Source organism: Pan paniscus, chromosome 9 (genome assembly GCF_029289425.2).
Source record: "Pan paniscus chromosome 9, NHGRI_mPanPan1-v2.0_pri, whole genome shotgun sequence".
NCBI classification, from domain to species: domain Eukaryota; kingdom Metazoa; phylum Chordata; class Mammalia; order Primates; family Hominidae; genus Pan; species Pan paniscus.
The window spans coordinates 95,534,249-95,558,044 of record NC_073258.2 but is presented as its reverse complement, the minus strand read 5'-3'; the positions used below and the strand labels follow the sequence as shown (position 1 = coordinate 95,558,044).

The 23,796-nt window shown below is 38.8% G+C and overlaps 1 long non-coding RNA gene across 3 annotated transcripts in view; it reads left to right on the top strand.

The window, feature by feature from the left end:
• LOC117975003 (uncharacterized) overlaps nt 1–23,796 on the top strand; it is a 64,961-nt gene that overhangs the window by 37,419 nt on the left and 3,746 nt on the right. For 2 of the 3 annotated variants that reach the window (XR_004665214.2, XR_004665215.2), the window contains exons 2-3: nt 7,061–7,147; nt 23,450–23,600. This is a non-coding gene — a long non-coding RNA (uncharacterized LOC117975003). The remainder of the gene's footprint in view (nt 1–7,060; nt 7,148–23,449; nt 23,601–23,796) is intronic. The other variant, XR_004665213.2, reaches the window with a different exon arrangement.

Here is a 23,796-nt window from a genome sequence, read left to right as displayed (position 1 = left end):
TCCATCAGTCTGTTTGTTGATCCTTATACCAGTTGCAGACTCTCTTGATTACTATAGCTTTAGGGTAAGTCTTGACGTCCAACAATGTGAGTCATGTGATCTCATATCAAATTGGAGGAAGGTCCTGGTGGAAGGTGATTGGCTCAAGGGGGCAGATTTCCCTCTTATCTTCCCCTTGCTGTTCTCATGATAGTGAGTTAGTTCTCACAAGATCTGATTGCTTAAAAGTGTGTGGCTCCTCCCCTTTTCTCTCTTTCCTGCTCCACCATGGTAAGATGTGCCTGCTTCCCCTTCACCTTCTGCCATGATTGTAAGTAAGTTTCCTGAGGCCTCACAGCCATGCTTCTGTACAGCCGGTGGAACTGTGACTCAATTAAACCACTTTTCTTTATAAATTACCCAGTCTCAGGTAGTTATTTATAGTGGCTTGAGAACAGATTAATACATCATCCAACTTAAATTTCTTTTTTCAAGACTTCTTTGAATATTCTAGCTTCTTAGAATTAGAATCATCTTGTCAATTTTGACCAAAAGGAATAGTAGAATTATGATTATCATTTTATTGAATCTTTAGATCAATTTGGTAATTACAGCCATCTTAAGAAAACTGAGTTTTTCAATCCATTAACATGATTATCTCCCCATTGATTTATATCTTCAATTTTATTCAGCAATATTTTGTTGTTTTAATATAGAGGTTTTGCATGTCTTTTGCTAAATTTATTCCCAGATATTTTGCTTTTGACACTAATATAAAATTATTTTTTAAATTTAACTGTCCAATTCTTTGCTGCTAATACATAAAAATGCAATTGACCTTTGTATATTAATCTGATATCCTATGACTTTGCTAAATTCACTTAATAGTAAGTAGTTGCTATGTAAATACAATAGGAATTTCTGTAAGAATACTCATGTCATCTAACATAGAGATAATTTTACATTTACTTTTTCCATTCTGAATTCTGAATTCCATTCTGTATGCGTTTTGGAATTTTTTTTTTTTTTTTTTTTTTTTTTTTTGAGACAGAGTCTCGCTCTGTCACCAGGCTGGAGTGCAGTGGCGCAATCTCAGTTCACCGCAACTTTTGCCTTTCGGTTTCAAGTGGTTCTCCTGCCTCAGCCTCCCGAGTAGCTGGGACTACAGGCACACGCCACCATGTCCAGCTAATTTTTGTACTGTTAGTAGAGACAGGGTTTCACCATGTTGGCCAGGGTGGTCTCAATCTCTTGACTTCATGACCCGCCCACATCGGCCCCCCAAAGCACTGGGATTACAGGCGTGAGCCATCGCGCCCAGCAGGTTTTAATTTTTTAAATATGCTTAAGTCCTCCTGTCCATTGTTAAACAAAGTGGTGAGATTGGGCGTTCTTGACTTGCTCCCAACTTTAGGGAAACAGTGTTCAATATTTTGCAATTAAGTATGATGTTAGCTGAAGGCCTTTTGTAAGTGCTCTTTATCAAAATAAGGACGTTACCTTCTATTTCAAATATCCTGTGTTTTAATTATAAATAGGCATTGAATTTATTTAATGTTTTTCTTCATTTACTGAAGTGACTATGTGATTTTCCTTCATTATTCTTTAGCGTTAATAGCATACATTTCTGAATGTTAAACCCCTCTCTCATTTATGATGTTGGTAACTTGTGTTCTCTCTGCTTATTTCTTGATCAATCTACCTAAGGATTTGTCAACTTTGTTAACTTTTCCAAGATATACCATCCAGCTTTGTTAATTTTTTTCTGCTTTTCTTCTTGTACTGACTTTGGGTTTATTTTGCTTTTCTTTTTCTAGATTCTTAAGGTAAAGTCTTGGGTCCTTGGCTTTAGACGTTCTTCTTTTCTAACATATTATTTGATTTAAAGCTAAAATTTCCCCCAAGCACTGCTTTAGCTGCATTCCACAATTTTGAAATGTATTTTATTATCTTTCAGTTCAAAATATTTCCTAGCTTTCCTTGTGATTTATTTTTAATCCATGGATTATTTAGAAGTATGTTGTTTAACTTAGGATTTTTCTTAATCTCTTACTCATCTCTAATTTAATTCCATGTGGCCAGAGGACATACTCTGTATGACGTCAGTTCTTTTAAGTTTATGGCCCAGATCATGATCTATCTTGATGAACATATCATGTGTACTTAAAAGAATATGTATCCTGCACTTGTTGGGTGCCATATTCTGTAAATATCAATTAAATCAAAGTGATTTATACTTGTATTAGCTATCTAGGGCTGCCATATAATTGCCACAAACTGAGTGACTTAATCAACAGAAATTTATTGTCTCACTATTCTACATGCTAGAAGTCTGAAGTTGTTAGGGAAGCAGGAGCCTGGGAGAGCCAAAGTAATGCCATTTTAAAATCAACTCCGTCTTAAAACTAGCAAGACACATTCCTTGTCAGTCATGACCCATGGTCCCAAGATGTTTACAGCTAAGGAAGCAGCTTGGTAATGCCTGCAAGGACAAACTCCTACAACAACAAAAGGTCCAGATGTCCCAATGCCCATAAAAATATATGCTTACAGATAATTATAGTTATGCTTTGGTGTACTTAACACACTAAAATTTCAAGGATAGTTTTCTTTAAATCAACAGAATAATAAATTTTGTCATGCTGTCAGCCCACCTACATGTAGGCATCACTTAGTTTAGTCTTTACATAGAGAAAACCCCTATATAACTTTTTAAAAAGTTAAAGAAAAACTTAAAATGAAGATGGTAAGATGGTGCATTCCTCTGCTTGCTTTCTGAGGACACCCTACTCAGTAACTGAGTAGCTTTCAATAAACCACCTCTTTTCACTGCACTCTGCAACTTGCCCTGAATTCCTTCCTTCCTGAGATCCAAGAACCCTTTCTTGGATTCTGGAATCCCTTTTCTGGCAACAAAATCAGGTATCAACATAGCCATGCCCCTCTGAGATTTTGGGTAAAGTCATTCCTTACCCTTCTTAGCTTCTGGTTATGGCTGGCAATCCTTGGCATTCTTTAGCTTGCAGCTTCATCAGTCCAATCTCTGACTTCATCTTCACATGGCTTTCTCCCAGTGTGTCTTCACAGTATCTTCCCTTCCACATCATCTTCCTTCCCACAGGCTCTGCCTGTATCCAAATTTCCCCTTTTTATAAGAATTAATTATGGTCCCACTCTAATACCTCATTTTAACTTTGTTACCTCTGTAAAGCCCCTTCAAATAATGTCACACCCTGAAGGACTGGAGGGTTAAGACTTCAATACATCTTCTTAGGAGGACGTAATTTAACCCACAATAATAGTGTTGCTCAGATCTGTGTCATCACAGCACTTTTGTTCGATTGTTCTATCAGTTGCTGAGAGTAGGATGTTAAATTCTCCATCTGTGATTGTGGCATTTTCTATTTTTCCTTTTAATTCTGTGAAGTTTTGATTCATTTATTTTGAACCTCTGTTTTTGGATACATACACATTTATTTTTGTTATTTCTTCCTGATGTATTGACCTTTTTATCATTATGAAATGTCCCTCTATTTTTGTTAATACACTCTATTTTAAAGTCTACTTTATCTGATATTAATATTGCCAATCAGTGTTTTTTTGTTTGTTTGTTTGTTTTTTTGAGGTGGAGTCTCCTCTGTTTCCCAGGCTAGAGTGTGCAGTGGTGCAATCTTAGCTCACTGCAACCTCCACCTCCCAGGTTCAAGCAATTCTCCTGCCTCAGCCTCCTGAGTAGCTGGGATCACAGGCGCCCACCACCATGCTTGGCTAAGCCAATCAGCTTTCTTATACTTACTATACCTGCAATATTATTTTTTCATCCATTTGTTTTCAAACAATTGGTGGTTTTATGTTCAAAATGGATTTCTTGCAGACAGCATATAATTGAGTTGGTGTGTTTTTTAAAAATTTCATTTTAATAATATTTTATTTTCATTTGGTATGTTTAATTAATTATCACTTAATGTGATTACCGACATGGTTGGATTGAGGTCCAAGATATGGCTGGACTTAAATCCAACTTTACTATTTGTTTTCTGCTTGCTTCTTTGGCTTTTTGTCTCTCTGTTTTTCCCTGTGGGCTTCTTTTGGATTAAGTATATTTTAAAATTCCATTTTAATTATCTATGAGCTTTTAAGGTATACTTCTTTGCATTACATCTTTAGTGGTTGCTTTTAAGGATTAAATATATATATGTATATATATTTTCTATTTTTTATAGTTTACTGGGAGTTAATATTGTATACCTCACATAAATATGTAGAAATCTTGCAACCAATTTGGTTCATTGACTGCCCCCTCCTCATCCTTTATGTTATCCTTATCATATGTACTTCTTTACATGTGCTATAAACTACACAATACAATGTCATATTTGTTCTTGAACTAATCATATTTTAAGTTAAGCAGAATAATAATACTTTACAGTTACACATATTTACCATCGAATGTATTTTACTCTTTCCTGAGTAATCGAGTCTCTATTGGGTTTTGTTTTACTTTACCCTGCATTCCATGCCATGCAAGTGAAAAATTTTTCTAAAGCTGTCTTATTTAATCTTTATTCATCAAGGACATTTTCACTGGATATAAAGTTTTGATTGATAGGCTATTTTTCTTTCAGCACTTTAAAGATGTTGATCCACTGCCTTCTGGGCTCCATTGTTTCTGATGAGGTATCAGTGGATAAGAAATAATTGTTAGTGGATTTTGAAATGATTCAGGCAATGCCATTTTCTCTGACTGTTTTCATTATTTTCTTTTTGTGATTTATTTGCAGCACTTTGACTATGATATGCCTAGGTGTTTTTATTTTTGTCTTGTTTTTGATACTAATCTTTCTTGATGTTTCTTGAGGTTTTAGAATCTGCACATGTATGTCTTTTACCAAATGTGTGAACTTTTCACCCATTATTTACTTAAATTAGTTTCTGGATCATTCTCTCTCCTCTCCTTTTGAAACTTCAATTATATGCATATTAGACCTTTTGGTATTGCTGCAAAGATCCCTAAGTTTTTGCACATTTATTAATATTAAATCTCTGTTTCTCAATCTGATCATTTGTGCTGATCTATCCAGATCATTTCTAATGATCTATCTTCTAGTCCATTGACTCTTTATTCTTTCATCTCCCTTGTGCTGTCAAGAGCATCCACTGAATTATTATTTTAGATATTGTCTTTTTAAGTTCTCGTATTCTCATTGGTTCTTTTTTATAGTTTCTATATCTGTGCTAAGATTTTCCATATTCTATATTTCTATATTCATTGTGAACACATTTTCTTTTATGTACTTGAGCATGGTTACAATGACTTTTTAAAAATTCTTGTCTGCTAATTCCAGCATGTAGGTCATCTTGGAGTTGATCCCTGTCAATTATTCTTTCTCCTTAAACAAGTCATGTTTTCCTGTTTTGTTTTATGTCGGATAATTTTGGAGCATATCCTTGTTATGATGAATGATATGTTGTAGAAAGCCTGAATTCTATCATGCTCTCCTAAGGAGTATTGACTTTTCTTTAATTAGGGCTTTAATGTGGCTGAACACAAATGAAATGTAAGCCTTCTTCTCTGCCTTATATATTGCACACAGGGTCCTGTTCTTAGACTAAAAGCTATAAATCAGAAAACTCACCTCATAAAACTTACTCTTCTCCCAACTGTTATTTCTCCTCTAGTTTCTGCTTGCTTTTGTTCTCTCTCCAGTGTCTTCAACCAGTTGGTCTCATATTTTGTCCAGAGTTTATAGCTGTTATCTGTAAGAGATTTGGTTCAAAAGAGCTATATGGACATACCAAAAGCTCCAGTTACATTTTGAGTCACTTAGTTTATCTTCTACAAAATAATTTATAGCTTTTTGCTATGAATTACCTTGCATCTCACCCTTTTCCTAGTAATGCTGAATAAGATATGGAGCTTCTGCAGAAAAGGGTGACATAATCAATAAGTATTGCCTGCCTTGGGCACAGGACCGGATAGTTGCAATTTTTGTAATAGTTACTTACAAAACAATGTATAATACTCAGAAGTTTGTACCTACTAGAACATATCCTTGAAGTAAGAGTACAATATTTGCTTGTTTGATGGCTAATATTCCCCACTAAATGAAGGGATTGTGCTTGTGAAATTCACTCTTATATGCCCAGTGTCTCTCATGTGGAACATAGTAGTCACTCAATAAATAGTGAATGAGTGAGAGTAGTGTCTAACCAGGACCCATCCCAATTTAGTATAGTTTATCATCAGTGATCTATCCCAGAAAAAGTAGACAGCTTAGGAATACCTCATTCAGCCTAATTTTTGTTTTAGTTTCCCTTTTAAAAATTAAATAATCAACATAGATACATGGAGAATACAAATTAGCAAAAATAAATCAAGCCAACCCATTTTTTCCCTCTCAGACATACCATTGCTATCTTTTCCACATAGTGCCTTGTTATTCTTCAAATTTTCATTCTCAACCTCAGGTGTACATTAGAACTACGTGAGGAGCTTTGAAAAGTCCTCATGCTCATGCTACAACCCATACTAATTAAATCACATTCTCAGGGATTGGGACACAGACATTTGTGTTTTTTAAAGTTCCCAAGATGACACCGGTATGCATTCAAGAGGACCTAAAGATGTAATAGCCAGGATAGCAGAGCTTTTTCAGATGTCAGTTTCTATCTCCTGCATGGCACAGATCCTGTCCTTCAAGAGAGTTCAGACAGGACAGTACTTGAAGCAATTAAACATGAAACAATTAGAAACAAAAGGACAGCAAATATACAAAATTAGGTGCCAATGTGTGGAAGCTGTGAGCTGAGCCTCTGAGGGCAGACACCTTTGAGTGCAATCAGAGGTGGGCTCATCTTGGTGGATCCCCACCTGCCACACTGAGGGACTCTTTTCTTTCTTAGAGGTTTCTAGCAGCAGGTTGGAGAAAGGGGTACAGTGACACATTAGAATGACAGGTGGCACTGATTCTATTCCTGTCTTCTTTGAACATTTCTTCTTTATAAAATCCCAAGATCCCAGGTTCCTGGCCTCTGATCTTTCTTTGTGGGAATGCTGTTTTAATTCCTTACCTGATTTCAGAATTTGAGACCACCTTCAACCAGAGAAGCCTCTGTGGAAATGTGCCGTCACTGGCCAGTTGTTCTGTCTGTCTGCTGTGGAACCCAGGTGAGTTAAGTATAAATATCTGGCCGGGCACGGTGGTTCATGCCTGTAATCCCAGCACTTTGGGAGGCCGAGGAGGGCGGATCACGAGGTCAGGAGATCGAGACCATCCTGGCTAACACGGAGAAACCCCATCTCTACTAAAAAATACAAAAAATTAGCCAGGAGTGGTCGTGGGCGCCTGTAGTCACAGCTACTTGGGAGGCTGAGGCAGGAGAATGGTGTGAACCCAGGAGGCGGAGCTTGCAGTGAGCCGAGATTACGCCACTGCACTCTAGCCTGGGCCACAGAGCAAGACTCTGTCTCAAAAAATAAATAAATAAATAAAAATTAAAAAAAAAAATCTATGGCCACCCTACTTCTCCAGCTTGCCCAAGAGAGTTGGACAACAACAAAGCATACAGTGTGATTCTTGACCTGAGCCACACAAAATAATCTCTGTGAATATCGTGAAATAGCTATTCCAAGGACCCACCCCAGAATAATTAACTCAGAACCTCTGGGTGATGAGGTCCAAAAACTGGTATCTTTTTCCAGGCTCCTCAGGTGATTAGGATTTGATCCAAGGTGAGAAATATTGATGATGTGAATTGGTGGGCCATTCTCCTGGGTTGTGCATTTGAAATCCCCTTCCCTGCTACTCCTGGAGACAACATAGACAAAAATGTCAGGCTTTATGTTAAATAGGCTAAGGTTTGAATCCCTGCTTTGCCATTGACTAGCTGTATGACATTAGCTAAGTTGCTGACCATCTCTGACACTCCATTTAGTTAATGGTACAAGAGGCAAAATAATAGTACCTACTAATGAGGCTCAATGTGATGCCATATATAAGTCAACTGGCACGCAGTGCGTACCGATAAATATCTGCTCCCTTCTATCTCTGCACTCCTCACCTCCTCCCCCTGACCTCAGCATTGTAATAAGAGCTATGGACAATTCCGGCTTGTTTCTGAGCTGTTTCTCCTTGACTGACCATGACCACATCAGCCTGGATTTGCATCCCTGGTCCCTGGATCTGGCATCCTGATTCCAGCTTCTAAACTTGATCCAGCTTTTCTTTCCGGGCCCAGTTTCCATCACCTGTTTCTGTTGCTCAGCACTAAGCCACAAAGAAATGGTTTCTAAAAGTAGCTGGGCCCCGTGCTGCTGCTGCTCCAGCTGAGTTTTAGCAGCAGGAGGGGGTGTGGCTAATTTTAGACTTGTCCTGGACTAGCATCTGAGACAAGGCAAGGCCAGGCAAGTCCAACCTGCCTCCTCAGTACCTTTGGGTTGGAGTTTGGAGAGAAAGTTTGGGGAGATTTTGTTATAGGGCTTGTGTGTCTGTATCACACCAGGCTCCTTATATGGAAATTTAATATATGCAACCATTTGCCTCAGCATCTGTTGGGATTTGAGTCTCAGGTGCTGTACTGAGTGGGAGTAACCACAATGTAACCTGGAGTTTTTGATATGCTAATGCTTGTACTGAGCTAGGATAGATTGTTTTCTGCCTAACCCAGGGACAGGAATAGGCAGGTGTGAGCAGGATCTGAGATTCAGCAGGAAAAGGGCCGATAAGAGAAAAGATAGAAAATGTTATTGACTTATTTATGTTTAGAGAAATTAAAAAGGAAATCAGATGGAGCAGGGCAGAGACAGAAAGCCTCACTAGGAGAAGCAAGGACAGCATCGTAGCTCCTAGGACAGACCTGGCCCAGAGGAGGTTTGATGATTGTTGCACAAGTGTGGAATGAAGGGCTTCTAAGGTGGGGAAGAAGAGATGCTTTGGGGCTGCCCAGTGAGCATCTTGGTTGCTTTGGAAGGAAGGGCAATCATCTTAGAGCCAGCTGGGCTGTCCATGGGACCTAAAGCATCAGAAGAGATTTGTGTCCTCTAGGTCAAAGTAAACTAGCTCTTGCATGGTCAGGCCCATAGAATGAGGATAGCTAACAACAAAGAAGGGTTGAGCACTCCTAGGATTAAGAGATAAACAAGACAAAGAGTAAGAGTGAGAAGAGTAGAGGGTTTGCAGTGAGTCAAATTAGTTTCTTCATTCCACCACTTAAAGTTGTGTGATCTTATGTCAATTACCCAACTCTCTGAGCCACGGTCCCCCATACATTTATAGTGTTCACCAATATATATGAATTCAACATTTCAAGATTCATCAACAATTTATTGAGAGTCTACTATATGCTACAGGCCATTTGGCCAATGGAATGAACAATGCAGACAGATGTCTTGCCTGTATGCATCTAACAATCTGGAAAATGCAGACAAGAGAAAAGGGCATGAATAAGTGACAACATATGGGTGGGTGCTGCTTAGTGCCATGAAGGAAGTAAGCAGGATAAAACGAGACAGGTAATTTGGCTGGAGAAAGCCTCTGTGAGTAGGTGTCATTGAACTGAGCCCCAAATGTGAGAAGGAGCCGACTCTGTGGAAGAACACTGCAGGCAGAGGGACAAGAAAGTGCAAAAGCCCAAAACACAAAAGAACTTGACAGCTCTGAAGAATAGAAAGGGGGTCAATGTGGATGGAGGGGAGTGAGTCAAGAAGAGATCTCTCTGAGACAAGGTGAGGGTGATCATACTGGGCCCAAAGAAGGAGTCTGGGTTTTGCAAAGGGAGAAGAGTTCCCATTTCTTGGAGAGAGAGGACAGGATGGACAGGAGCTGCTCCTATGGAGGTGCTTATGTGGTGCTTCTATGGAATAGATGCCACTGGGACATGGGATCCTTAGAATGGAGCCCAGATGTCAGCAGGGGGCAAAAAGGTTTGAACCCCTGTAAGAGAAAAGACATTCTAAATCTAGTCTAGGACAGAACCTTTTTAGTTGATGTAGTTCAAACTCTACTTCTGAGAAGAAGTGAGCTTTCCTGATAAAACACTTAATCAATTTTCTAATTAAGTTTAATGAGATTAAGATTTGTTCTGGGAATCTAATCATCCACCCACCCACCTGCTCTGTCAGTCAATTGTCTCAGTGTTTAGGCAATTGTTTACGGGGAAAAAAAATCATTTCTTTTTGCATCTTAGCTTAATAATAATCCATCATTCTCTTGTCCTATAAAATGTCCCTGACAAAATTGAATCTTTGAGTTGGGCTTCTAGTGGCCTTTTCACTTGCAGTAAGACTATAATGAAACTTTGACATGTGCTTTGAAATTGATTTTCTGAAATGTTTTCTATAACACCATTTGGTCAATGGCTAGTGGACATGTGAGGACTTCCTCAAGTTTTCTTAGTCCATGGGCCCATTGTCCTCTGAGCTCCTGCTTGTGCACGTGCTCTCTCTAGCTGCAACATATGGCCCTAGCCATGGGAGTTCCACTAAAATCCAGCCCCCAGACCCTTGCTCTTTGGCAAGGAGTGAGAGTAGGGCTATTATGTGTTGACTTGTGCCCCCTACAAAAAGAAGTGTTGGAATCCTAAGTCTCAGCACCTCAGAATATGACTTTATGTAGAAATAGGGTCTTTACAGAGGCAGACAAGTTAAAAGGAGGTGACTAGGGTGGGCCCTAATCCAATAAGACTAGTGTCCTTGTCAAAAGGGGCAATGTGGAGGCAGACATGCACACAGGGAGAATACCATGGAAGATGCAGGTAGAGATCAGAGGGATGCTTCTACAACACAGAGAGTGTGTGATTTCCAGCAAACCACCAGAAGTGAGGGGAAGAGATTCTTTCTCACAGTCCTCAGAAGGAACCAGCCCTGATGACACCTTGGTCTGACACCTTGGTCTTTGACTTCTAACCTCCAGAACCAAGAGATAATAAATTTCTTTTTTTAGTTTTATTTTTCATTGATACATAATAATTGTGTATATATATATTTATATATATATATATGGGGCAAAACGTGATGTTTTGATCTATGTTTGGTATGAAATAATTAAAGCAGGCTAATTCTATTCCTCACATACTTATCATTTTTTTGTGGTGAAAATATTTAAAATCTACTCTTTCAGCAGTTTTGAAATCCACAATATATTATTATTTATTATAGTCAGCATTCCATGCAATTGATTACTAAAGCTTATTCCTTATGTCTAACTGAAACTTTCTACGCTTTGATCAACATTTCCCCTTTTCCCAACCACCCTTCTCCCCCAGCCTCTGGTAACCATCATTCTACTCTCCCCTTCGATGAATTCAGTATTTTTAGATTCCACATATAAGTGATATCATGTGGTATTTGTCTTTCTGTGCCTGGCTTATTTCACTTAGCATAATGTTTTCCAGGTTCACCCATGTTGTTGCAAATAATAGGATTTCTCCCTTTTTTAAGGCTGAATAATATTCCATATTCATTGTGTGTATGTACTTACATTTTCTTTATCCATTCACCTGATGATAGACATCTAGGTTGCTTCCATATCCTAGCTATTATAAATAATGCTGCAATGTACATGAGAGTGCAGATATTTCTTCAGCACACTGATTTCAATTTCTTTGGATATATACCCAGAAGTGAGACTGCTGGATCATATGGCAATTCTATGTTTGGTTTTCTGAGGAACTTCCATACTGTTTTTCCATAATGGTTGTATAAATTCCCACTAACAATGCCAAGGTTTCCTTTGGCCAATGTGGTATATATAATACTCTCACCAACACTTGTTATCTTTTGTCTTTTTCATTAATAGCCATTCTAACAGGTGCAAGGTGATATCTCATTGTGGTTTTAATTTGCATTTCTCCGATGATTAATTATAATGAGAATTTTTTCATGTATGTGTTAACCATTGGTATATCTTCTTTCAAAAGAGTCTGTTTAGCTTCTTTGCTTATTTTTGATTGAATTATTTGCCTTCTTGATATTGAGTTGCTTAAGTTCCTTATATATTTTGAATATTAGCATCTTATCGGATGTATGGTTTACAAATATTTTCTCCTAATCCGTGGGTTGTCTCTTCACTCCATCAGTTGTATCCTTTGTTGTGCCAAATCTTTTTAGTTTGATGCAATCTCATTTGTCTATTTTTTCTTTTGCTGCCTGTAGTTTTGGGGTCATATTCAAGAAATCTTTGCCCAGACCAATGTCGTGGAACATTTCCCCGATGTTTTCTTTTGGTAGTTTTATAGTGTCAGGTATTATGTCTAAATACTTAATACATTTCAAGTTGATTTTTAATACAGTGTGAAAAAAGTTTCAATTTTATTCTGCGGTGGACATCCTGTTTCCCAACACCATTTATTGAAGAAATTGTTATTTCTCCATTGTGTATTCTTGGCAACTTTGATGAAAATCAATTAACCATAAATATGTGAGTTTATTTCTAGGCTTCCTATCCCATTCCATTGGTCAGTGATTCTGTTTTTAATGCCAGTGCCATTCGATTTTCATTACAATAGCTTTGGAATAGATTTTGTGACATGAGGTATTGTGATGCCTCCAGCTTTGTTTTGTTTTTTTGTTTTCGTTGTTGTTGTTGTTCAAGATTGCTTTGGCTATTCAAGGTCTTTTGCAATTCCATACAAATTTCAGTATTTTTAAAAATTTTTGTGAAGAATGACATTGGAATTTTAATAGGGAATGCCTTGTATCTGTAGATCACTTTGGGTAGTGTAGACATATTAACAATACTAACTATTCCAAACCATGAACAGACAAAACTTATTTGTGTTGTCCTCAAATTCTTTCATAAATATTTTATACTTCTCAACAAACAGATCTTTCAACTCCTTGGATAAATTTATTCCTATGTATTTTTTCAAGCTATTGTGAATGAAATTGATTTCTTAATTTTTTTATAGATAATTTTTTTGTTAAAGTAAAGAAACACTACTGATTTTTTGTGTTAATTTTGTGCCCTGCAACTTTATTAAATTAGTTTATCAGTTCTAACAATGTTTTGGTGGAGCCTTTAGAATTTTCTCTATATATGATCATGTCATCCGCAAACAAACAATTTCGCTTTTCTTTTTTAAATTTCTTTTTCTTGTCCAATTTTTCTGGCTAGAACTTCCAGTACTATGTTGAATGGAAGTGGTGAGAGTGAGCACCCTTGTTTTGTTCCTGATCTTACAGGGAAAGCTTTCAACTTTTTTTTTTTTGAGACGGAGTTTTGCTCTTGTTGCCCAGCCTGGAATGCAATGGTGTGATCTTAGCTCACCGCAACCTCCACCTCCTGGCTTCAAGCAATCATCCTGCCTCAGCCTCCCAGGTAGCTGGGATTATGGGCATGCGCCACCACGCCTGGCTAATTTTTGCATTTTTAGTAGAGACGGGGTTTCTCCATGTTGGTCAGGCTGGTCTCAAACTCCTGACCTCAGGTGATCCACCCACCTTGGCTTCCCAAAGTGCTGGGATTACAGGCATGAGCCACCGCACCCAGCCAAGCTTTCAACTTTTTATGATTGAGTACCATGTTAACTGTAGGTTTTTCATATATATCCTTTATTGTACTGAGATATATTCCTTCTATACCTAATTTGCTGAGAGTTTTTATCATCAAAAGATGTTGAATTTTGTTATATTCACTTTCTGCATTTCTCAAGATGATCATATGTTTTTGTCCTTCATTCTGTTAGTATAATGTATCACATTTATTGATTTCCATATGTTGAACTATTTTTGCATCCCAGGGATAAATCCCACTTGATTATAGTATACTTACCTTTTAATGTGCTGCTGAATTTGGTTTGCTAGTTTGAAGATTTTTGCATCTATGTTCATCGTAGACATTGGCCTGTAATTTTCTTTCCTTGTAGTGTCCTTGTCTGGCTTTGGTATCAGGGGAATACTGGCCTCAGATAATTAGTTGGGAAGTATTTTTTCTTGTATTTTTTGGAAGGATTGGTATTATTTCTTTAAATATTTGGTGGTAGAATTCTGCTGTGAAACCATCTGGTTCTGGGCTTTTGTTTGATGGGAGTTTTTTTTTTTTAATTATTGATTCAATCATCTCACTTGTTAATCTATTCCAATTTTCTATTTCTTCTTGATTTAGTATTGGTAGATTGTATGTTTTTAGGAATGTATCCATTTCTTCTAGGTTATCTAATTGTTTGGCATACAATTAATTGTTCATGGTAGTTTCTTATAATCATTTGTATTTTTGTGATATCAGTTGTAATGTCTCCTTTTTCAAGTTCTGATACTGAGTTTTCTCGTTTTTTCTTAGTCTAGTTAAAGGTTTGTTGATTTTGTTTAACTTTTCAAAGAATCATCTCTTAGTTCCATTGATCTTTTCTATTGTCTTCTCTCAATTTCTTTTATTTCTGCTCTGATTTTTATTATTTCTTTCCTTCTACTGATTTTAGGTTTAATTTTTTCTTTTTTTCTAGTTCCTTCAGGTGTAAGGAAGTAAGTTGTTTATTTGAGATCTTCCTTCTTTTTCAATGTAGGCATTTATTGCTGTAAACTTTCTTCTTAGAACTGCTTTTGCTGCATCCCATGAGTTTTGATACATTGTGCTTCTATTTTCATTTGTCTCAAAATGCTTTTTATTTCTCTTTGAATTTCTTCTTTAACCCATTGGTTATTCAGGAGCATATTGCTTAATTCCTGTGTATTTGTGAGTTTTCTAAAAGTTCTTTTGTAACTGGTTTCTAGTTTCACTCAATTGTGGCTAGGTAATATACTTGATATGATTTTGATATTCTTAAATTTGCTAAGACTTGTTTTGCTCACTAACATATCATCTATTCTGGAGAATGTTCTGTGCTTGAGAAGAATGTGTATTTTGTTGCTCTGGGATAGAATATTTTATATACATATATGTTAGGTCTATTTGGTCTAAGGTGTTGTTCAGGTACTCTGTTTTCTTATTGATTTTCTGTGTTGATGACCTGTACATTGTTGAAAGTGGATTATGGAAGTCTGCTACTATCATTGTGTTGCAGTCTATCTCACCCTTCAGACCTATGAATACTTCCTTCATGTATTTAGATGTTTTGATGTTGGATGCATATATTTTTAAAATTGTTATATCCTCTTGATGTATTGACCTCTATCATAATATAAAGACCTTCTTTATCTCTTTATACGGTGTTTTACTTAAAGTCGACTTTTTCTAATATAAGCATAGCCACCCCTGCTCTATTTTAGATACCATTTGCCTGGAATATCTTTTTACAATCCTTACTCTCAGTCTTAGTATGTTTTTCAGGCTACAGTGGGTCTCTTCTAGGTATCATATTGTTGGATCTTGGTTTTTATTTTATCCATTCATCTACTCCATGTCTTTTTATTGGAGAATTTAATCCATTACATTCAAAGTAATTATTGATAGGTAAGGACTTCTGGCATTTTGTTAATATTTTACTGACTGTTATGTAGTTCTTTTGTTCTTCTCTTCCAATTTTGTCATCCTTATTTGTAATTTCTTGTATTTTTTTGTAGTGGCATGCTTTGATTTCTTTATCTTTAGTGTGTCCATCAGAGGTTCTTTCTTTTCTTTCTTTCTTACTTTCTTTCTTTGTTTCTTTCTTTCTTCTTTCTTTCTTTCCTTTTTTTTTTTTTTTTTGTTTTTTTGAGACAGAGTCTCACTCTGTCACCCAGGCTAGAGTGCAGTGGTGTGACCTTGGCTCACTGCAACCTCCACCTCCCAGGTTCAAGCGATTCTCATGCCTCAGCCACCCAAGTAGCTGGGATTACAGGCATGTACCACTATGCCCGGCTAATTTGGGAGTGAGGGAGGCTTGTTGTTGTTGTTTGTGTTTTTTTGAGATGGAGTCTTGCTCTGTTGCTCAGGCTGAAGTGCAGTGGCACGATCTCGGCTCACTGCAACCTCCGCCTCCCAGGTTCAAGCCATTGTCCTGCTTCAGCCTCCTGAGTAACTGGGATTACAGGCACCCGCCTCCCTGTCTGGCTAATTTTTGTATTTTTAGTAGAGATTAGGGTTTCACCATGTTGGCCAGGCTAGTATCGAACTTCTGACCTCATTATCCGCCCGCCTTGGCCTCCCAAAGTGCTGGGATTATAGGTGTGAGCCACTGCGCCTGGCCTAATTTTTGTATTTTTAGTGGAGACAGGATTTCGCCATGTTGGCCAGGCTGGTCTTGAACTCCTGGCCTCTGGTGATCCACCCGCCTAGGCTTTCCAAAGTGCTGGGATTACAGGCATGAGCCAAGAGGTTTTTTTCTTCATTGTTATCATGAGGATTATACAAAAATCTTATAATTATAATATCCTAATTTAAGCTGATAGTACCTTAGCTTCAATCACATGCAAAGACTCTAAACTTTTACTTCTCTCCCTTACATTTTATACTATTGATGCCATTTATCTCTATTTTATTGTGTATCTATTAATCAGAAGTTTATCACTGTTTTTCATGCATTTGTCTCTTTAACTCTTATCCTAGAGTTAAGAGGGATTTACACAACACCTTCACAGTATTGGAGTATTCTAAATTTTATATGTATTTACCTTTACTAGTGAATTTTATGCTTTCATATATTTTCATATTGCTACCTATTCTTTTGCTTTAACTCAAAAAACTTTCTTTAGCATTTCTTGTAAGGGCGGACTCATGGTGATGAACTCCTTCCACTTTTGTTTGTCTTGGAATTTCTTTGTCTCTCCTTCACTTCTGAGGGATAGATTTGCTAGGTATAGCATTCTTGGTTGGCATTGTTTTTCTTTTAGCACTTTGAATATGTCATTCCACTCCCTCTGGCTTGCAAGGTTTCCGATGAAAAATCTGGATAGCTTTATGGTGGATATTTTATACGTAATGAATTTCTTCTCCTTTGCTACTTTCAAGATTATCTGTCTTTGACTTTTGACAATTTGATTATAATGTATCTCAGAGTGTTATTTTCTTAATTTATCTTGTTTGGGGTCCTTTGAGCTTACCGAATCTGTATGTATATGTCCCTCCCAAGATTTTGAAGCTTTTCCAATAGGATTTCTTTTATTATCATTATTATTTAAATATTCTTTCATTATTTGTTTGTAATTTTTTGCTATGTTTCCTGTGCTGGTCTTGAACTCCTAGCCTCAAGCAGTCTTCCCACCTGAGCATCCCAAATTCCTGGGATTACAGGTATGAGCCGTCACACCTGGCCTCTCAGGCAGTATTTCTTTAAATAAGTTTTCCGTCCCTTTTCCTCACTCTTCTTCTTTGAGTAATCTCTAATTTGTATACTCAAATGTTTGATGGTGTTGGGTAGATCCCTTATGCTTTCTTCACTCTTTTTCAGTGTTTCCTTTTTCTTTTTATTCCTCTAATGGGTTAATTCCAAGTGACCTGTACTTGAGTTCACTAATTCTTCTTTTTTTTGAGACAGAGTCTTGCTCTGTCGCCCAGGCTGGAGTGCAGTGGCTCGATCTTGGCTTACTGCAAGCTCTGCCTCCTGGGTTCACGCCATTCTCCTGCCTCAGCATCTCGAGTAGCTGGGGCTACAGGCGCCCACCACCACACCCAACTAATTTTTTGTATTTTTTAGTAGAGACGGGGTTTCACCATGTTAGCCAGGATGGTCTCGATCTCCTGACCTTATGATCCACCTGCCTCGGCCTCCCAAAGTGCTGGGATTACAGGCATGAGCCACCGTGCCTGGCCGAGTTCACTAATTCTTTCTTCTGCATAAGCAAGTCTGTTGTTGAAACTCTGAATTGAATTTTTCAGTTCTTAATTAAATTATTTTGCTCCAGGATTTCTATTTGGTTCTTCTTATATTTTCTATTTCTTTATTAAACCTTTCAACCTTTCCCTTTGTTCATGAATTATTTTTCTAATTTTATTTAATTGTCTATAGTTTCTTGCATCTCTCTCTTTTTTTTTTTTCTTGAGATAGGGTCTCAGTCTGTCACCCAGGTTGGAGTGCAGTGGCTCAATCGAGGATCACTGCAGCCTTGAACTTTCAGGTTCAAATGATCCTCCCACCTCAGCCTCCCAGGTAGTTAGGATTACAGGCACCACTATACCAGGCTAATTTTTGTAGTTTTTGTAGAGATGGGGTCTCCCTATGTTGCTCAGGCTGGTTTCAATCTCCTGGGCTCAAGTTATCCTCCCATCTCAGCCTCCCAAAGTGCTGGGATTACAGGCATTAGCCACTGCATCCAGCCTCATTGAGCTTCTTTAAGATGATTGTTTTGAATTATTTTTCAAACAATGTGTGTATATCCATTTCTTTGGGGTCTGTTATTGAAGCTTTATGAAGTTCCTTTGGTGGTGTTGTATGTGTCTGATTCTTTGATATCCATGTATCTTTGCACTGGTGTCTGTGCAATTGAAGTGAACTCTTCTTTCAGTTTTTACAGACTAGTTTTGGCAAGTTAAATTTGTTTTCTGTTATGTCTCTGGGCTGATGAGATTGCCTCTGGGATAGTGGTTGAGTTGGGTTGGGCCTGAGTCACATGACTGATGCTAGTTTTATAGTGGAGATCTCAGTTGGTAGGTCTGTCCCCTGGGTGGCCTGGACTGTCTCCAGGACCTTGGTCTTTGGGGCTGGTGCTAAGGTGAGGCTCCATTTCAGGATTCACAGCCAGTGGGCCTATTACCAGGTGTGCTGATGGGTGTAGCTTCCTGCAGACCTCTGGGAAGCCTCCCATTGGATGACTGGATGGTTCTTTACTTTACTGCCCTAGTCTATGGCTGAGGTAGGCTGTAACTAAATTGCAAGGCTCCCACAAGGAGACTTTTGTCCGTGAATGGGTGCAGAATTCTAGCTGTTATTAGGGAATATGAGTGAGTGAACTCCTATTTTGCCATCTTACTGATGTCACGTCCTGACAATAAAATAAAGTTCTATTGTTTAAACCACCCAGTTTGTGGCACTTTGTTATGGCAGATTTAGCAAACTAATACAAGAGCTTTAAAGGGAATACTACCAAACATGATCTTCAGCAAACCTTCACATGGAGTAGCAGAGGTCCTTCCAGTTATGTTGTCCTATCCTCTCTCCACCTTGCTGGCTCTTTCTCACCATCTCCCCTACCCATCCCTCCATGATTCTGTCATTTTTCTCCTGCCTCCCTCTCAAGAGAAAAGCAAAATTTCTCTTATAACAGGCATAAAGTTGTTGCTCCCATTTGAAACAGCTTATCAAATTTTATTTTTAAGTACATATTTATAGGATTATAATATAAATGCACCGATATCAAGGTACCACCTGACGAAGCCCAGGCTTACTGCTGAGGTTTCCTTCTTTTCCTTCCTCCTTACAGGCCCCAGACACTCAGTTTGCTACTGATGCTCTTCAGAACTGCTACTACCCAAACCTTGAGTTTCTCCTTTCATCCAGAGAGGGCTTTAAAAATTTTAATCACCCAATGAAAGCAGGCAGAAAACATCAAAAAGATAAATGTGAGAGATTAACAAAAATTAAGGTGTCTTTCAGTTGTTTTTCTCAGCCTCTGGCTCCATGTTGACATGGAAACAGAAAATGCCTTTGGATTTTTGTCCTCTCCTTTTATTCCTGAGGGTGGTTCTCATCTCATACTCTTCATAGAAGGGCATGATGACCCTTCTCCCATAAAAGTTCTTTGCTTCAGCAGAGGGATTGCAAGGTAATTAGAGCAGAAAAATGGGTGCCCCATGGGTAGAGTTACATGGACACACAGACCTTGAGAGTTAGCGTGCAAGGTGAAAATTGCATAGAATTCAAAATAGCATGGAAACTCTTTTATAAAGGTATCATGTTGGAAATTGAAATACCATTTTCATTAAGTCCAAGCCAACAGTTACAAACTGTACAGAAGTAAAACACAAGATGAAACAACTGGCTTGTAGGGGTCATGTTGTGTAAACATTGTTCTGTCTTTTTTTATTCTAGAATCACATTCATCATGGCAAGTAGTTTGCACTGGAACTGACTGAGGGAACAAAAGATTTATGTCTCCTATCTGATAATCAGAAGCATATCTTCATTAAATAGAGTGGTTAGAAGATTTTCCCATAATATTTAAATGGTTCTTCTCCCTCTCTAACCCTAAGTGTATATGACTGAATTTGCTTCATACTGAACCTTTACTATGTGATTCAGCTGCATTTTTATCATCTTAAGACCTAACTAGAATTTCTCTTTAGGTAAAAACCTTTATGTGGATTTTTTTTTTTTTTTTTTTTTTTTTTTTTTTGAGATGGAGTCTTGCTCTGTCACCCAGGCTGGAGTGCAGTGGCGCGATCTTGGCTCACTGCAAGCTCCGCCTCCTGGGTTCACGCCATTCTCCTGCCTCAGCCTCCCGAGTCGCTGGGACTACAGGCACCGGCCACCACGCCCAGCTAATTTTTTGTGTTTTTAGTAGAGACAGGGTTTCACCATGTTAGCCAGGATGGTCTCGATCTCCTGACCTTGTGATCCACCTGCCTCGGCCTCCCAAAGTGCTGGGATTACAGGCGTGAGCCACCACGCCTGGCCATTATGTGGATTTTTTAAGAGAAGCAACTGACTTTACTTTCAGCTGTGTCAGTTGCATCAGACTAATTTACAACAGACCAAACCTCCTACTAACAAACAAACAACAGAAAAGCTTAATTGTAAGAATGGTTGAAAGCATTAGAGTGTTACCAATGGAAGCCAGGACTTGAGGGGCCAAGTAAGGTGTCTGAGAGAAAAGGAAACTCATTGAGGTGAGCCTAGCCTGACATTCTATGCTCCTTTCCTTCTCAAGGAATTGCTGGCTTAAAATCAGTTTAGGATGAGACATTAAGCTGCCAAGCAGAAAGTGGTGGCTAAGCAGAGGTTTGGGCATAATTGGAGCTTAGGGTTACCAAAGGAGAGAGGGATTAAGAGAGAAGGCAGCACAAAGAAGTGAGTATAATAATAGGAGATATTTTTCTTCTCAAAACATTTGTCTATGCATGAGTAGCACGTAGTCAGGCTGCTAAACCAAGCAGAAAGCATTTGATAAGAAGCTGGCTTAAGCAGAGCTTCCACAATCTCACCATGCTGAGCAGGAGGTAATCTAGAAAACACCTAGGCTTTCACTTGCCAGATCAAGAGCTATTCCCAATCATAGGGACAAATCAGAAATAGACCTAGTTTTACAAATATTGAACTGCAGCCTTGAGTCAGTCCAATCCCTGATTTGGCTGTAAACTGACACTTGGTTGCTGTTGCCCACTGAACCCTGGTTATAAAAATCAGCAAAGGTGGCCGGGCGCAGTGGCTCATGCCTGTAATTGCAGCACTTTGGGAAGCCGAGGTGGGTGGATCATGAGGTCAGGAGTTCAAGACCAGCCTGGCCAACATGGTGAAACCCCGTCTCTATTAAAGATAAAAAAAATTAACCAGGCATGGCAGCGTGCACCTGTAATCCCAGCAACTCTGGAGGCTGAGGCAGGAGAATCGCTTCAACCCGGGAGGCAGAAGTTGCAGTGAGCCAAGATCGCACCACTGCACTCCAGCCTGGGTGACAGGGCGAGATTCTATCTCAAAAAAAAAAAAAAAAATCGGCAGAGGCTCTAACACAGTTCACAAAGACAGCCCTTTGCAGGAACTCTAGAAGACCTCATATGCTCCCCACAAAGTTCAGTCATTTAATGAGACATGTTGACATCACTTGTTCATGTGTTTGGCATGGCTCTGAGTGCAGGTACACAAAGGGTTGTTAAGATGTCTTTGTCCTCAAAACACTCATCATCTACAGTGGGAGAGACTGACAAGTAGAGAGCTGATGGCACTGAGTGTGACAAGTGCTATGAAAGAATTAAAAGGATGTCCCAGGAGCTTAGTAGAGGCACACCTAATCTATTCTTGATGTGGGGGTAGGTGAAGCCAAAGTGGGCTTCCCAGAGGAAGGGACACTTCAGCTGAGCCCAAAGGGCTATTAGTGTTTTCCCAGATGAAAAGATGAAAGGTATCAGGCAGAGGAAATAGCATATGCAAAGAGAGAAAGAGAGAGCATGGATTGTCTAAAAAACAGCAAATAATTCTGTTTGATAAATGTGCAAATTACCACAGAGAGTGACAGGGGCCAGATCATGAAGGGTTTCTTGTATCACAAGTTAAGGGGATCTCCAAGCCATGCCCAGTAGCTTTAACCATCTATTTGAAATGATACATTTACCAAGGGCAATGGTGCTCAGAACCTCATTGTTTGGTTCCTTCTGGAAACACTGGTTATCTCACATGATGAACTCTAATTGTCAGGCATGCATGTCTTCGTTGAATAAAGAGGCTAGTATTGCGATATATATTGCATATTATAATGGCTTGATTAGTGAAGAGAACTTGAAAAGGGGACAGATATGAGAGATATTTGGGCGTTAGACCTGTCTTACTGGCCTTGATGAATGTGAGACAGACAGGAGTTAAGTATGACTCCTGGGCTTCTAGCTTGGAAAATTGAACTAATTTTCTTATGACAAATAATTATAGTCTTGTGCCTTGTCTATCTACCTTCCAAGGTGTAAGCTTCTTAGGTGAAGCAATTCAGAACCGCAAGAATTTACTGAATACTTTCTACATGTCAGGCATTTATTATCTCATTCATTCTTTACAACACGACAAAGAAGTGAATACTGTTACTTTTTACCACTTGGCTTCTTATCTAAAACTACACTAAATACCATAACTTGCAAATGGGTGAGTTAGAATTTGAGTTCAGTGTATCTTACCTTAGATCCTGGAATCTTATTATTAGGCTTTTCTAGGAGACAGTGCTTGGATTTGAACTTAAGTCTCCTTTGAATCAGTTCTTAAATCTACCCAATTGGTGTGGCTCATAAAGATGGCCCCATAAGCTGTGGAACTAATGGATATTTCTAGGTCCGTTTACACTGACAGCCCTAGATTCTGTATGGACAGAATCTGTTCTAGCGGTTAAGATCAGCCCAGCTCTGTGAATGAAACTCCAGGGGCATGGCCATTTTCTTAGCCTCCTCTTCCTTACTGGCCCCATTCTGGGAGGCTGAGAAACACGGGCTCTTCCCAGCTGTTTAGTGCTTCTGCTGAGCAGCCAAACTTGCATTGAAGAAACAATTGGTGCCTTCTGGGATTTCAGGTGTTTCTGGAAAAGCAAACTGCACCATCCAGGGTGGGAGAGTTCTGATTTGAATTTTCTGTTTGGCTATTGTCAGAAGTGGTCAGGGAACTAATTACAGTGGAGCTTCCATTACATCTTTCTTCCTCTAGAGAGAAGACATGGAAATGCTACCTTGCATAGCTCTCTGAGAGTAAAGCAGCACCCTTCACTCTCTATCCCTAAAATGTCAGTCAGTGCGTTTTCATCAGCACATCCCCGTGACCCTTGTGGGTTACTTCCTGCAAATGGTCTGCAGACTCCACCTGGATTCATTCCTTGGCTCTCAAGTCCCAAATAAGGCAGTGGACATACTACTATATTAATAATTGTGAGCATAATTATAGTTCAGAATTTGCAAAACACTTTCACCTGAATTATCTCATTTAATCTTCACAACAGGCCCGTGAGAAGAGCAGGGGAGGTATAGTCATTTCCCTTGTTTTAAGGCAGAGGAAACTGAAGATAAAGCTATGAAGTGAAGCTGGCTAGTGGCTGCCTCAGGGTTACTACTGATATCACTGGACCCCTTCAGAACCAAGCATGAATGAAGGTAGGACATGCTGACTCAGTCAGGCTATGGGGCTCCAAGCCCAGGGGCCAGTGGGTGGGGTGATTCTCAGAGAGGAGTGGGGAGCTGAGTGTTTGGGATGGAGCTGGGCTGAGAGGCCCAGACTATGGGGGATTCATTGGAAAGGGAGAAATTCTGAGCCTTTTCCTTTCTTTTGGTGCCTAGGGCTCATGTTAAG